Source organism: Glycine soja, chromosome 19, assembly GCF_004193775.1.
Source record: "Glycine soja cultivar W05 chromosome 19, ASM419377v2, whole genome shotgun sequence".
Classification (NCBI taxonomy): Eukaryota; Viridiplantae; Streptophyta; class Magnoliopsida; order Fabales; family Fabaceae; genus Glycine; species Glycine soja.
The window spans coordinates 43,349,494-43,363,450 of record NC_041020.1 but is presented as its reverse complement, the minus strand read 5'-3'; positions in this window follow the sequence as shown (position 1 = coordinate 43,363,450).

Here is a 13,957-nt window from a genome sequence, read left to right as displayed (position 1 = left end):
TCAACTGATGATATATATTGCTTACGCATGTATAGATGAAACAATAATATTTATTGGTTAACTTTCTGGATGGTTTGATACATTTGGTTGACCTTTCTCTTGGCAGATAATATGTAATTTCAGTATAAATCTTTCGTTAAGATGGTGATCTTTCCTAATCTTATAAGAAATGCGTATTTCTCTAATTTAAACTTATTACCACAAAAAAATCTTAGTTAATTAATAATGGAAGAATCTTTCCCGTTTTTCAAACTTTAAGGTTGGACTTTTGTCATTTTTGGCTGTTGTCGTTGCGGGAAAGTGTTGGTATGAAGAGAACTGTTGGAAAAATAAATAGTGTTATTTTCATTGACTGTCAAAATCAGGAAACTTAATGAAAATGGGAAAAAAGGAAATACTTTTCTGCCTTTCTAGACTTGAATTTGTGTTGGCAGAACAGTAGATTATAACAAGCATTGGTTAGAAAAAGGTAAGGAGAAAAAATTTAATTGGTTTTTTTTTATTTATAGCGATAGGTAAATTGTAAGGCTAAAAAGAATGTTGGAAGAAAATGATTAGGAGAGATCTTAAGTTAAATAATATATTTCTAGAACTTTAACTTTTAATTAATCATATTGAATGATGTTTGTGATTTATATGTAGCTAACCTCTCACTTTTTGAGATAAGGTTTTGTTGTTGTAAACTTGTAGGTATATAACTTGAAACATAACAATAACAATAGTGTTGTAAACTTGATTTATATGTTTGTGATTTATGATGCATAATATTTGGAGGAGTGTTTTTCTTCGTGCTGCTGATATATATACGACGATTTAAGAAGATAAAGAAACTTGCTAGTTGCCATGGTGATTGAATCAATGGGATTATATTTGCATATATATTTTAGTCAATTGGACGATTCATATGTTATTATTTTAATATTTGTATTCTACAATATAAATATTTTTTATATAAAATTTGATTTATAATATATAAATTATATTATAATTAATTTTTTAATTAAAAATTCTTCAAATATATAAATTATATTTTAAATTTATATTGAATAATTTATATTATAATATAAAGTTATTTTTAACTATTTAAAAATACTTTTATCTCTATTCCGAAATTGTCTAACGCAAATATACCATAAGAATTAAATGAATGAAAAGTACTTCGATGATTTTAGCAGAATATTGTCACCTTTAGTTGCTTACTGTTAACAATGTACATTCCTATTAATTGAAATTTATTTAAAAAAATAGTATTTTAGCATATATATTTCACAAGAAAAATGTATGCTTTTATTCAATTAAAATTTATAAAAAACAATTTTTTAATATATAGTTATAATAAATAAAGGTTAAAATATCATTTTGGCCTCTTATATTTTTTGTATTTTTCTGTTTTGATTTTTAATGTTTTAAAAGTTTATTTTAATTTTTTTATAATTGTCAATAAATCCAAAATGACCATTTCATCCATTAAATGATAATTAGGCATTAATTGCATTAGTATTATATTATGTTTTCTAACGATACATTCTCTGGCGATTTAAAATGATCAAAATTGTTTGTTTGAAGTATTTTATAGGTATTAAACAGTTTAACTAAATCTGAAATTTTTTTAAAGGGAATAAAATCTGAAGTATAAAAACCGCATAAAACTGTTTGACATGTTAGTAGTATCTTTAGTCGCCATTCTTTTCCCAACCTGACATGTTATCAATTTATCTCTATTTTAATTAATTCTTTGTTTTTCTACCTATGAAAAAAATCAGGTTTGTCTGTACAGTTTTGGACTTTTGGTCTGGTCTGGGCCTCAATCAAGGCCTCCACTTCGAAGTCCATATACACAGAGGCTAATCCAATGTGATCTGTATTCCTTATCCTTTTATGCGCTAGGCCTTTAAATTTAGCATTTATTTTAAAGGGAAAACTAGTAAATTTTAATTATCAATACAAAAAAAATGATAATTAATATTATTAATCACGCATACATGAAAAATAATGTGTTAAAAAAATTATTTTTTATTTTTTTATTAATTGAGATGCTTCATTTTTTATTAATTAAAGAAAGTAAACCACAACATTGAATAGATAGTAAAAATAATTATATTATAGTTTTTAGTGCACCAAACCCCCAGCAATGAGTAATTTAACATCTCAATGTCATGAGAGGCCTTACAAGATGGAGGAATACAAAAATGGAAGGAGAGAAAATGGTAACAAGAAAAAAACTTAAAGTACTTTGTGTTTTCGCTACCCTAGGCTAATTCTCTTTGATCCCAGGGGAATTTTACTTTTATGATAGGCTCAAGGCCTTTGTCTTATCACTTTAGAGAATGCGGGCGAGCAAGACACATTGGACGAGTTATTTACAAATATCAAAAGCCACTCCTCAGTTTGTTTTACTTGTTGGTCAAGTTACGATACACTCGTTAGATGATTTCTTCTAAATTCCAAAAGTTAAATTTAATTTCTTTCTTTTAGAGAGTTTTGCCGGTTGGGCATTTTGGACTCATCAGGCAAGTTGTGAAAATGATATGGACCTTGTTTCTCCATTCCTGAGGTGTCATATATCTTTCTTAAACAATCTCTCTTGTCGGATTAACATATCTCATTGGAGGAGTCTTTCTTGTTGTGACAATTTTCTCTTTCTTTCTTGGAAGAGTCTTCCTTATTGTGACAACTTTTTCTTTCTCTCTTGGTGTTCCAAAAATCCTAATAAAGACACAAAACTAGAATAAAAAGCTTAAAGTTTTATAAAACACTAAATTCTAAGTAATTGAGGCTAAATTAGATAAAAATTAAGAAAAAAAACAGATAATTACTATATCAAATGTAATTATGCATAACAATTATCAAGAACCTAGACTCCATTTTGATCTTCATGATTTAATTGACATAGAAATTTTCCTCTTTAAATTCACAGTTTTTCATTCTCTTTTAATTGTTACTTTTTTTCTTGTCAGCCAAAATCTTTTAAATTTTACTTATATATCATGAACATATATATTAAAATTATGCATAGTTTGTCCTGAAATTTCTCATCATTAATTAAATATGACAAATAATTGAAGCAAAGTCTCATTCCATGAGTTTTTCATCATGCATGCGGCCGGAGCGGATGCTTCTAATTAATTTTAAAAGTACGCATCAAACTTAGTACATGCATTAATTCATCACGCGTATAACTGAGATGAGATCAAAATTATTATCTTAATTTGTTAACAAAATTAACTCTTATTATGTGTGCTTGCTTGTCTGGAAAGGAAATGTGTTTCAACTCTTGTTATATTTTATGACTAGTGGTGAGGGAAGCCGACAGCCTGATCATTACATAACTAGATTAACTACAAGTTGAACCAAATTCAGACACAAATACTGAAGTCAGGCATGAAGTCATCAAAATCTCTTAAGGAAATTATTTGAAATTGAGTATAATTAACTTTGGCATATGCTACATTTATAGAAAGAGTCATGGCACATAATCAATCAGCATTGTCTAGCAAGTTAGAGAATTAGAGACAATATTTTATAAATAAAAAAGATTTAAAATTAATTAGGATAAATAATCATTTTTGTCCCTAAATGTGTAACTCGCTGATAATGCGTCTATGAAAAATAAAAATACAAAATTTAGTTTCCGAAAGTGTAAAAAGTACAACAAATATATCCGACGTTAACTTTCATACATCACTGTTAATAAAATAACATACATGACACAGAGGGACGAATTTGTCACTTAAATGATTGTCAACATGACTATACTGACTAGATTGGATAAAAATGTCAATAAGATATCGTTTTTGGACGTAAATGTCAATAATTTTTTGTTGGATGAAAATGTCAATATTTTTTATTGGAGAAAAATGTCAATAATTTTTATTGGACCTAAATGTTAGTACGTTTCATTGGACCAAAATGTCAATAAGTTATCATAATTGGACGAAAATATCAATAATTTTTTATTAGACCTAAACATGAGTACATTTCTATTAGACTAATTTGTTATACCCGAAATTTCATTTCATTTAAGGATAGAATATAATTTTAGGGTAAATTTTCTTCATTTTTTTCGTTACAAACATAACATTACAATAATCACTTAAAAAATATATTGGCAAACATAATTTAAAATAAACATAATAATAACGATAATATTAATTATCAATCATAATTTGTATGTCACAATAGAAATTATCCAAAATAATCACGGTACTAGTTTATCAAAATAAACATTGTAACATTGTATCAATCATTACAATTTTTTTTAAATTATAATAATTAGTCACAAACTACTATAAATAAAAGATAAATATATTTCATATTTCACTTCTTCGAATCTTTACTATTTTATTAACCGTGAGAGATAGAAGTTAACGTTCGGATATATTTGTCGCACTTTTTATGTTTTTTAAGACTAAATTTTGTATTTTCATCTTTTAGAGACGTATTTATCTGCGAATTACACATTCAGGGACAAAAGTGACTAATCTATCCATTCCTATTCCCAGAGAGTGGAAAGACGGAAAGTCAAAAAAATATTATATGAAAAATATGTCCCTATGTTGACAATTAGAAATGGTCATGTTAGCAATTATTTCAATGACAAATTCATCCTTCTGTGTGCTATGTAGGTTACTTTATTAACTGCGACAGATGAAAATTAACGACCGACTATATTTGTCGCACTTTTTATATTTTTGAGGACTAAATTTTATATTTCATATTCTAATAACGCATTTGTCAATAAATTACCCATTCAAAGATAAAAATAATTATTTATCCAATCAGCTGCATGGTAGTATACTATTCACACAACTGCAGACCTTGCGTGTCTCAGTGTCTGGACATGCTAGTTAACGTGGTAACTGATAAAATATTCTTTTTAATCCTCTACCTTACTAGCTATAGAGCAAAAAAAGGTACAAATTTTTTAAGGTATTAAATATAATTATTTTTTATTCAATACTTTCTTTATGAAGTATTAAGAAAATTTATAGAAAGATATAACATTATTGATTAGAGTTTATGCATTATTAGTGACACTGCAACTTTTTTTTTTGAAAAATATTTTGTTAGCAAGTTTTATAAGAATACTGATTAAATAATCAATAAATAATTTTATATAAAGCTTTATACCATAAAATACATTTAAAATCTCTGCCTTACTAACATTTTTCCATTATTTTTTTCACTTTTACTTCTTTAGTTAATTAGCGACTAGTTAGCATTCTCCTTTGAGAAAAAATTACAAATTTCGCATTATTTACTATTTAATGAGTTAAAATAACATGTATGAGTAGTTAAACTCATTCTTTGTATGAGAATTGTCAAACTCATTAAGTAACATTAATATATATGCAACACGTACAGTATTGCATATACAGTTTAAAAATTGTATGCAATGAAAAAACATTGTTTTAACCCACTCTGAATCAACCTGCATAGGTTTTTGACAATATATAATATGCTTGAGATGATGGTAGGATGAGTCAAAATCAATTATGAAATTATAATGAATGTGAATCAATATATAATTGTTTTTGAAAAAATTAGGGTAATATTGTTTTTGAGGTAACCACCATAATTTTAAAGGTATCAAAGGATGTTAATAATCTATTTCAATTTTTTTTTTGGTAGGCATAATTTGAATTGTTAATAGTTTAATATGTCAGTCGATCGGGAATCTTTTGCCAAGAATGCCTCTTATAGCTAGAAATTAAGACATCAATTTCTGTGAGTATGAAATCAACTAGGCGCGCGTGAATGTTTGAACCCTAGACTCATCCAAACCTCTCATTCATGTATATAGTATCCAATAATCAACTAACATTTATAATAATAAAAAAATTGTGGTTGATGTTACGAGCAGTGATATCCAAAGCTGCTGGGAAAAGTCAACATATAAGCTGTTCCCCTAATTTGAGATAGCAATTAAATCTCACGTCATGTGTGAGCATAATATGGACCACACGATGATTCCACGAAAGTCAAAACTCCCTATAGTCAACCTTCACTACTCAAACATGTATATGTGACTGTTACTATCAGAACTTTGCATGCTTTACTCACGTTTCAATGGACCATCCATATTGTTAATAATAATGTAGTGGGTTGGTTCATTGTCTTTGAATATGGTGTTGTCACTGTTGTGAAACATGGTTAATCTTGAAACGATAACCCATGCAAGTGGCACTAGTACTCGAGGCATATCTTCCTAAATGGCAGGCCGTTTTGGCCCGTCCAGTATAAAAATAAAATAAAATCATCCTAAATGACAAGCTAAGGCGTAGGACTAGGATCCATCCATATCCATACTAGTGATCAACATAATGTTCCAGGAATCACCAAATGCAATAATGAAGATTTGTCACTTGTTCTTTTTTAATTAGTTGTTAATTAACATTGTCCCAAATTCTACCTCAAGTAAATCGTGTTCTGTAAAAATGACCAATCATCAGCATGAGACGATTATTTTACGATATTACACTCTACCAGCATCACTAGGACTACATGTGAATCACGATGTTGTTGTTGTTGTCCATTTTAATTGGTTACTTTGTTCTTAAAACAGAAGCTTGATTTGTAAAAAATTACCATAATTGGATTTTTATCAACTAGAATATTCGTGTTAATTAAAAGCTAATAATGCAATTATTGTACGTAGAAAGTTGACTATGTGAAATAATCTCCTTTATGTAAGAGTCCAATCAAAAGATTTCTTTATAATTAATTAAGAAGAAGAAAAATGTGGATAACAAGACAATTATACACCAACGTCATTGCTGGCGAATTTCTATCTTATTTGCTTTACAATGGTTTGGACTAGTAGTAGTGCTCAGCATAATGGTATGCAAGTAAAAATGATAAATTTTCCGCATTGCCCAGATTCAGCATAATGGTTAGGACTATAACGTAAAGTTAAATGATCAGCATCGTCCGGGAATGTACTAACAGTGTTAATTAATAATGGAAGAATCTTTCCCGTCTGTAATCGTTATTAAATGTTGCAACACATATTTTTAAATGTTATATCTGTAATCTTTATGTACTAACAGTGTTGTAAAATTGATCTATTCATAAAAACAATTTAACATAAGATTACAGATATAACATTTTTTTAGGAAATTACAGATATAACATTTAAATGTGTTGTAATAACTTTATGTACTAACTCAGGCATTGATCATTTAAATATATGTGTCTTGTATTTAATCAGCATTGATCAATTTGCTTTATTAATTAAGTTGTATTGATAATTACGTTTATGAAATCTTTAAAGTTTGTCGATTGTACTAAGTTATATTTTTAAATTCATATTTGTTTATTCATTGGTTATTTTTTTATAATTGGTTAAAATGTGAATAATATATATATATATATATATATATATATATATATATATATATATATATATATATATATATATATATATATATATACTTAGAAATTCCATGGAGATATGAATATTAAAGTTGTTATCTATGGGAGTCTGAAGTCCTATAAACTACAAATCCCGAACACTGGAAAAGTGATTAATTAAAGGTTATAATTTACGTACGTCTGCAAGCGACTATGGCATCTCGATATCTTCATCAGTTTTCCAGACAATGCATTCATTCTTGAGCATTGATTAACAATTAAGCCCCAAAAGTTTTGGGTACGGGATAGAAGGAAGAGAAAGATAGAAAGAAGAGAAGAAAGAAAATACTTAAAAAATAAGATAAATAATGTGATAAAAATAATAAAGAGATAGGAAAATATAATGTAGAAATTAAATGTTTGTAAACACCAGGCATATTCACGAGTTAGGTTACGCTTAACTACGATAAATGCTAAGCAACAAAAAGCGGGACAGAGTTAAAAGGTGAGTGAGACGATCGAGTCACGGCACCAACTGCAAAAGCTTCAAAACATTGCTGGAAAAGCTCAAGATCCATTTCACTATAATTAGTGAGGAGTATATAAATATACAAATCTGCGTATCTTATATGGATGCATGTAATGATGATTAAGACGCTAGTTAATTAGCCCAATTAATCATATGACCATTCCCAACTAATACTTCTCCCTCCTAAAATAAATGTCATATTTAAAGAAAAAAAATTATCTTAAAATAAGTATTACATCTATTTTTTAATATAATATTAATTCCTATTTTTCAAAAAATATCCCTAATAAATGTTATTTTAGTATTAATATCATTTTTTTCATCTATTTAATAAGATTAATTTTATAAAAATATCACTCTTTTTATCTATTTATTAATTTTTTTATCTATGTAAAATAACTAAAGATAATACTTAATTTGAAAAAAAATTAATTAATCATTGGTAGGCTTAATTTTTATTAATAGCTATATATGTAACAAACCTTTTCTTCCCCGTTGATTTTTAATATCCGTTTGTCATTGACTCGGGCCCACTTTGGTTCAAATATGTCTTTAAGGAAATTGGAAATTGCTGGTAAAACATGAATTGATGGACTTTATTAATAGCTAATATGTGTTAATCTAATTTGATTCATGCATTAATTAGGTGCTTGCCAACCCAACTCCAAATAGAATAAAATGAAGAATTCATTAAGTTAATTAGCATCAAATCACTGGCAGGTAAAGAAGATTGGGACAAGCTTAATTAACATGTTAATTTGTTGTGCATCATAGATTAGCTATAGTATATATGGAGTTTGTTAGGACTTAAGACAAATATCGTGAATAGTAAATGACAACTATTATTAAAAATGTTTCGTATCTAGCTTTGTACTTCCCGTCCAGACTGCTCCTCGTCTCCACGTGGCAAGGTAGGAACCAGTTCCAATCCATGTACGCATTGTATTTGCAATTTTGCGGTGAAATGCAATTCGTTGACTTTCCTACTTCATGATAAATAATAAAGTGGACTGTAAGTAATAAGAGTGTGGGCGTGGCACTGCCTATAAGTCTGTTTTTCATTGCTTGTATTTTTCAGAAAATAATAACATTATAATCTCACACTATACTTTTTCTATCTCAAAATTGATGGATTTTACAAAATACAATATAATTACATGAAAGTGGCTAGAATGTCAACATTCAATCCAAATGTAAGTGGTATGTATGAAAAGGTAAGCCACCTGGATATATACCACATGAAATTCAGTTTCTAGCTCCATAAGAGACAATTCATTTGCGTACCATTGTGTACCCAAATTCTTAGACAACTAATTCTTTAAAGAAGATTAACATCATGTTAGATTTCGAATCCTAGGATGTGTCATAAACTTATAATATACTAGTTTTGCCCAATTCTGTTACTACACAGAATAAGAATTTAGCAAAAGCTATCCACATTGAACCGGCCTATATGTTACAATCTAATAATTTTCTTTTGATCTTTTTAGTCAAAAAGTTTAAACTCTTCATGTCAACAAAGTTCCCAATTAAAATTATGACTAATTAGTTTACGTGCCGCGCCGTGAAGTATAGCTTGTTATATTAATTAAACATGTATTTTAATTTAACTTGTACCACGTTGCTTGTGGATCCGTGAGACAGAAGGTAATTTATGTGTATAATTGTATAAATAATTCCCAATTAATGAATAACACATTCTTGGATCGCATCTACTTTGCTCACGAAACTCAGCGTGGTTTTTAAACTTTCATCTTTATTTCATATGTCGTAAAATTCTAACAATATTGTCTTAATTGAATGTGAACGTATTTGGAAGAGTCTAATTTACCAATGAATGTGATCATGTTTTCGTACTAACTTTTAATTATTTTTTTTATAACCAACTCATTTTTTTTAAAAAAAAATTAGAAGAGTCTAATTTACTCATTCAATTTAAAATACGTAAAATTTACTTCAAAATGTTATTTATTAACACATAAAGAATACTTACATATTTAAAACTTTGTTGATATATCTTTTAATAATTATCATAATTACGATTTTTTGACTCTCGGTAGCCTTAAGGTATTCTTTCACCTCTTTTCAAGGATGAGTTTTATTACAGGAATTAAACCCAAATCCTACCTAACTCAATAAATAAAGTTTTTAAATCTTATATAACACTATAAAACTAATTACTAAGAGTAATATAAGAATAAGTAATTAAAAATTTAAGATGAGTTTTGCATTGAATTATATGCTCTTACTCAATAAGATTGGAGTACAATTCTTCCTGTTTTGAGTGCGGTTCGGCATTCTTTTCTTGGCCTTTATGCTTTCTAACCTGGCAAGATTATACATTTAATTAACTTTTCTTTATATCAATTTTCGTTTTGTTTAATGATCAATATCTCAGCTTATTACTTGTCCCTTTGATGGATTAGGTTATAGGCATGATACAGAATCTTCTTGACTGCTCAAAGCTTGACACACGGACGGCTACTATAGCTTGAACATGACACTTAATTCACAACCATTGGTCTTTCTCATCATCTTCCAAATGCCCCATATAATATATTTCTTTTCAGCCTCAAACTTATCTTAACTTGTTCAATAAATGGGGCGCATGATTAGGGCACTTAGCCCTGAATCTGAGCGATAGATAGATGGCTAATGAACATGGATTTTATTGGTTTGAATGGATTTCTTTCCATTATACAGCATCAGCTAATCTTTGACCTTGTTGGCAGCAAAAGGAGGACGTACCACGTGTTTAATCCAATTCTTATGCAAGTTACTTAGCTACGACCTACGTACGTGAGTGATCGATCACAAATATACATAATTTTATAACACAGATAACTTTTATTTTGTAAATTATCCTCTCACTTTGAATCTGGGAGATTATTTCATGCCAACGTATATGAGAATAATTAATTAAGTCTTGTTTGTTTTCTAATTAAATAAATTTATTTTTTAAAATCTATTTAGTTGAAAAGGTTAACCTTTTACCATTAATTTTAAAAATTCCTATTAACCCACAAGCTAATTTTCCTAAATACGTACAAAAAAATATATTGATAAAAATAATGTTAAGATTATAACCTAACAAAGTAAAATAAAAAATAAAAAACTATACAAAAGGTATTATACTATTAAAGGAATTTCAACTTAAAAGTTTTATATTGCATCACAAACTAACAATATAATTTTAAAATAGAATCTTTTATAATTTTATTTTTTAAATATTAAATATTATTTATATATCCCTAGTTAATTAGTTTTTGTGTGTGATTTCAACTTAAAATAATGCATCACAAAATAACAATGCAATTTTAAAATATAATTAGAGATTTGGGTCTTGTAATTTTCTTAAAATAATTATTAGAAGACTAGGTCTCCCAAATATAATTCGGTATTTTAAAAAAATAATCCTCTGCTATAAATAAACAAAGGGTCCGTTACAAAATATGTTTTCCTATTTTGTTTATTTCCCCATCGATTCTCTTATTTCTTAATTCATTTAAATTTTAAACATTGTCTAAACTCGAAAGTTTATTAGTATTTTCTTAAAAAATAAAAATTTAAAAATATGCTTGAAAAAGGACTACAATCATAATCTTTAAAATTAAAAAATACATTCATTTATCATTACACCTAAGTACTTATTTAAATATTTGGTATAAAATATAATATTAATATAAGTTTTATACCAAAATAATTAATAAATTTTATATTTTTATAATCTTATATATTATTTTTTAAAATATAATATATAAGATTAAATTTTATTTCATATAAATTAATATATATATATATATATATATAAGTTTTATTTTTATTTCATATATTATATTTATCTTTTAAAATAATATTTTTGATTTAGTGACAATATTTTTTTCTATATTAAAATATTTGTATTATTTATTGTAATATAGATATAAAAAAAATAATGTCAATAAATCACATACATAAATATTTTTAAAAATAAAAAATAATATCACTTTATTTAATTACGTATTTTTATTATATAATTTAATTTTTTAAAAAATGAAGTAGCTAATTAAACAAAATTAAATATAAATAAAAGTACTATTATAATACATAATAAGAATATCTTAATATAGATAATAAAATATTATTATTTTATGAAATTATAGTTTATATAAAAATATATATTAAAGATAAAATTTATATTATATATTTACTATATAAAATAAGTTTTGAATAATGTGATAAAAATACATAAAATTATAAAAATATAATATATAAAATAAAAATAAAAATAAAACTTATATAAGTATATATATATATATATATATATTATAATTTATATAAAAATAAAATTTAACCTTATATATTATATTTTAAAAGATAATATATAAAATTATAAAAATATAACAAATAAATAAAAAATAAAATTCGAATGTTATATTATTTTCAGATAAAACTTATATTAATAGTATATTTTATATCAAATATCCAAATAATGATATGAGTAAGATGATAAGTGAGTGTCTAAGTTATTTCAAAAATCACAATTCTAATCCTTTCTCAATCTATTTTTTTAAGAAAATATTAATTAATTTTTTAATTTAATTAAAATTTAAAATTTAACAAGAAAACCAATTTAGTAAAATTATTGGAAACAGATTTTACAATTAAGTCATAAATAAATAAGCCTTGAAATTCACCTAAAAAAACCGCATATGGCGGCAGGAAAAGAGGATTGGCCGATAGGGGGGATAATGGATATGAAAATGTGGCTTTATTAATTTGAGTTGGCTTCTGTTTGTACTTTACAGCCACTTCTTATGATTTGACATTCAACTGAAGAGACTAAGAGAGTAGACATATTAGCCCATAAATCTTAAGGACTTATTTCTACTTTCTACAGCTAACCCCTTTTTTTTAACACTTTCTACTGCTAATTAGGAAAAAAGGATAATATTCATATCACATTTTTTATAATACTTTTACAATACTACTTTTATTTATTTTTATCATGTATTTTTCTTATTTTTATTTTTATTTTTATTGTAAAAAATTCGTATATACAATTTCTCTAAAAGATTTGAACCTTGTTTGATATTTAGCACCGTCTATACAAGTTAAAAAATGAAAAAAAAAACATTGATGTCAATTCATGTAATATTTAAAAATTTAGTTTTTATTTTTTTTAAAATAATAAAATATTTTTGTGGTATTGTTGTTTTACATATTAATTTTTATATTTTTTTAAAGCATACCTTTTAAATATGTATATTGAAATAAATAAAAACCATTGAATCCATAATGTCTACCAACTTCGAACTTCAACAAAAATAACAAATATTTTTAAAAAGTTATAAATTATTTTAAATTTATTGATAAAACTTTAATCCAAGAGTTAAAGCAATCAACTGAACATAGAATTATCTCTTTATTTAACATATCTTGATTCTCCAGAATTCAACACTTAATTATATATATCTTTATGTAAAAAGGAAAAAAACACTTAACTGTGTCTACTTTAGTACCAAATCTTAAAGACTATGTACGTTCAGTAAAAATAAATATATTATTAGTCAATTAAAAGTTATTGTAGATATGATTTTTAAAATATTATTATAAAAGTAAGTAAATTATACATAATAATTTATAATTAAATAATAATGTAAAAAATTACACTCCTAATACATAAACTATTTACTCATTGGTTTTTAAAAGTACATAATTAAACATTTTTAGATTATATACATTTCTATAAATAAAAAACTATAAATGATTTAGTGTGTTTTTGAAAATTCATTTCAACATGGTTGAATGAAAGTTTCACACATTTCAAAACAAACCCGTAGAAAATAGATAAGAGTTGGATTGACGTCAATGAACGGAAAAACAAATACACTCCTAAGAAATTATTAACTTAAATTTTAAAATAAATATTTTGCTTTGAAAATGAAAAATACTTAAGAAACACTCACTTTTACTTTTATCAAATTTTTACTTCATTTTCCTTTTATTTTTTTATCACATCATTTAACATATTTTTATTTTTATATCTATCTTCTTTTCACTCTGATGTAATCCAAAATAAGGTACACATTTTTC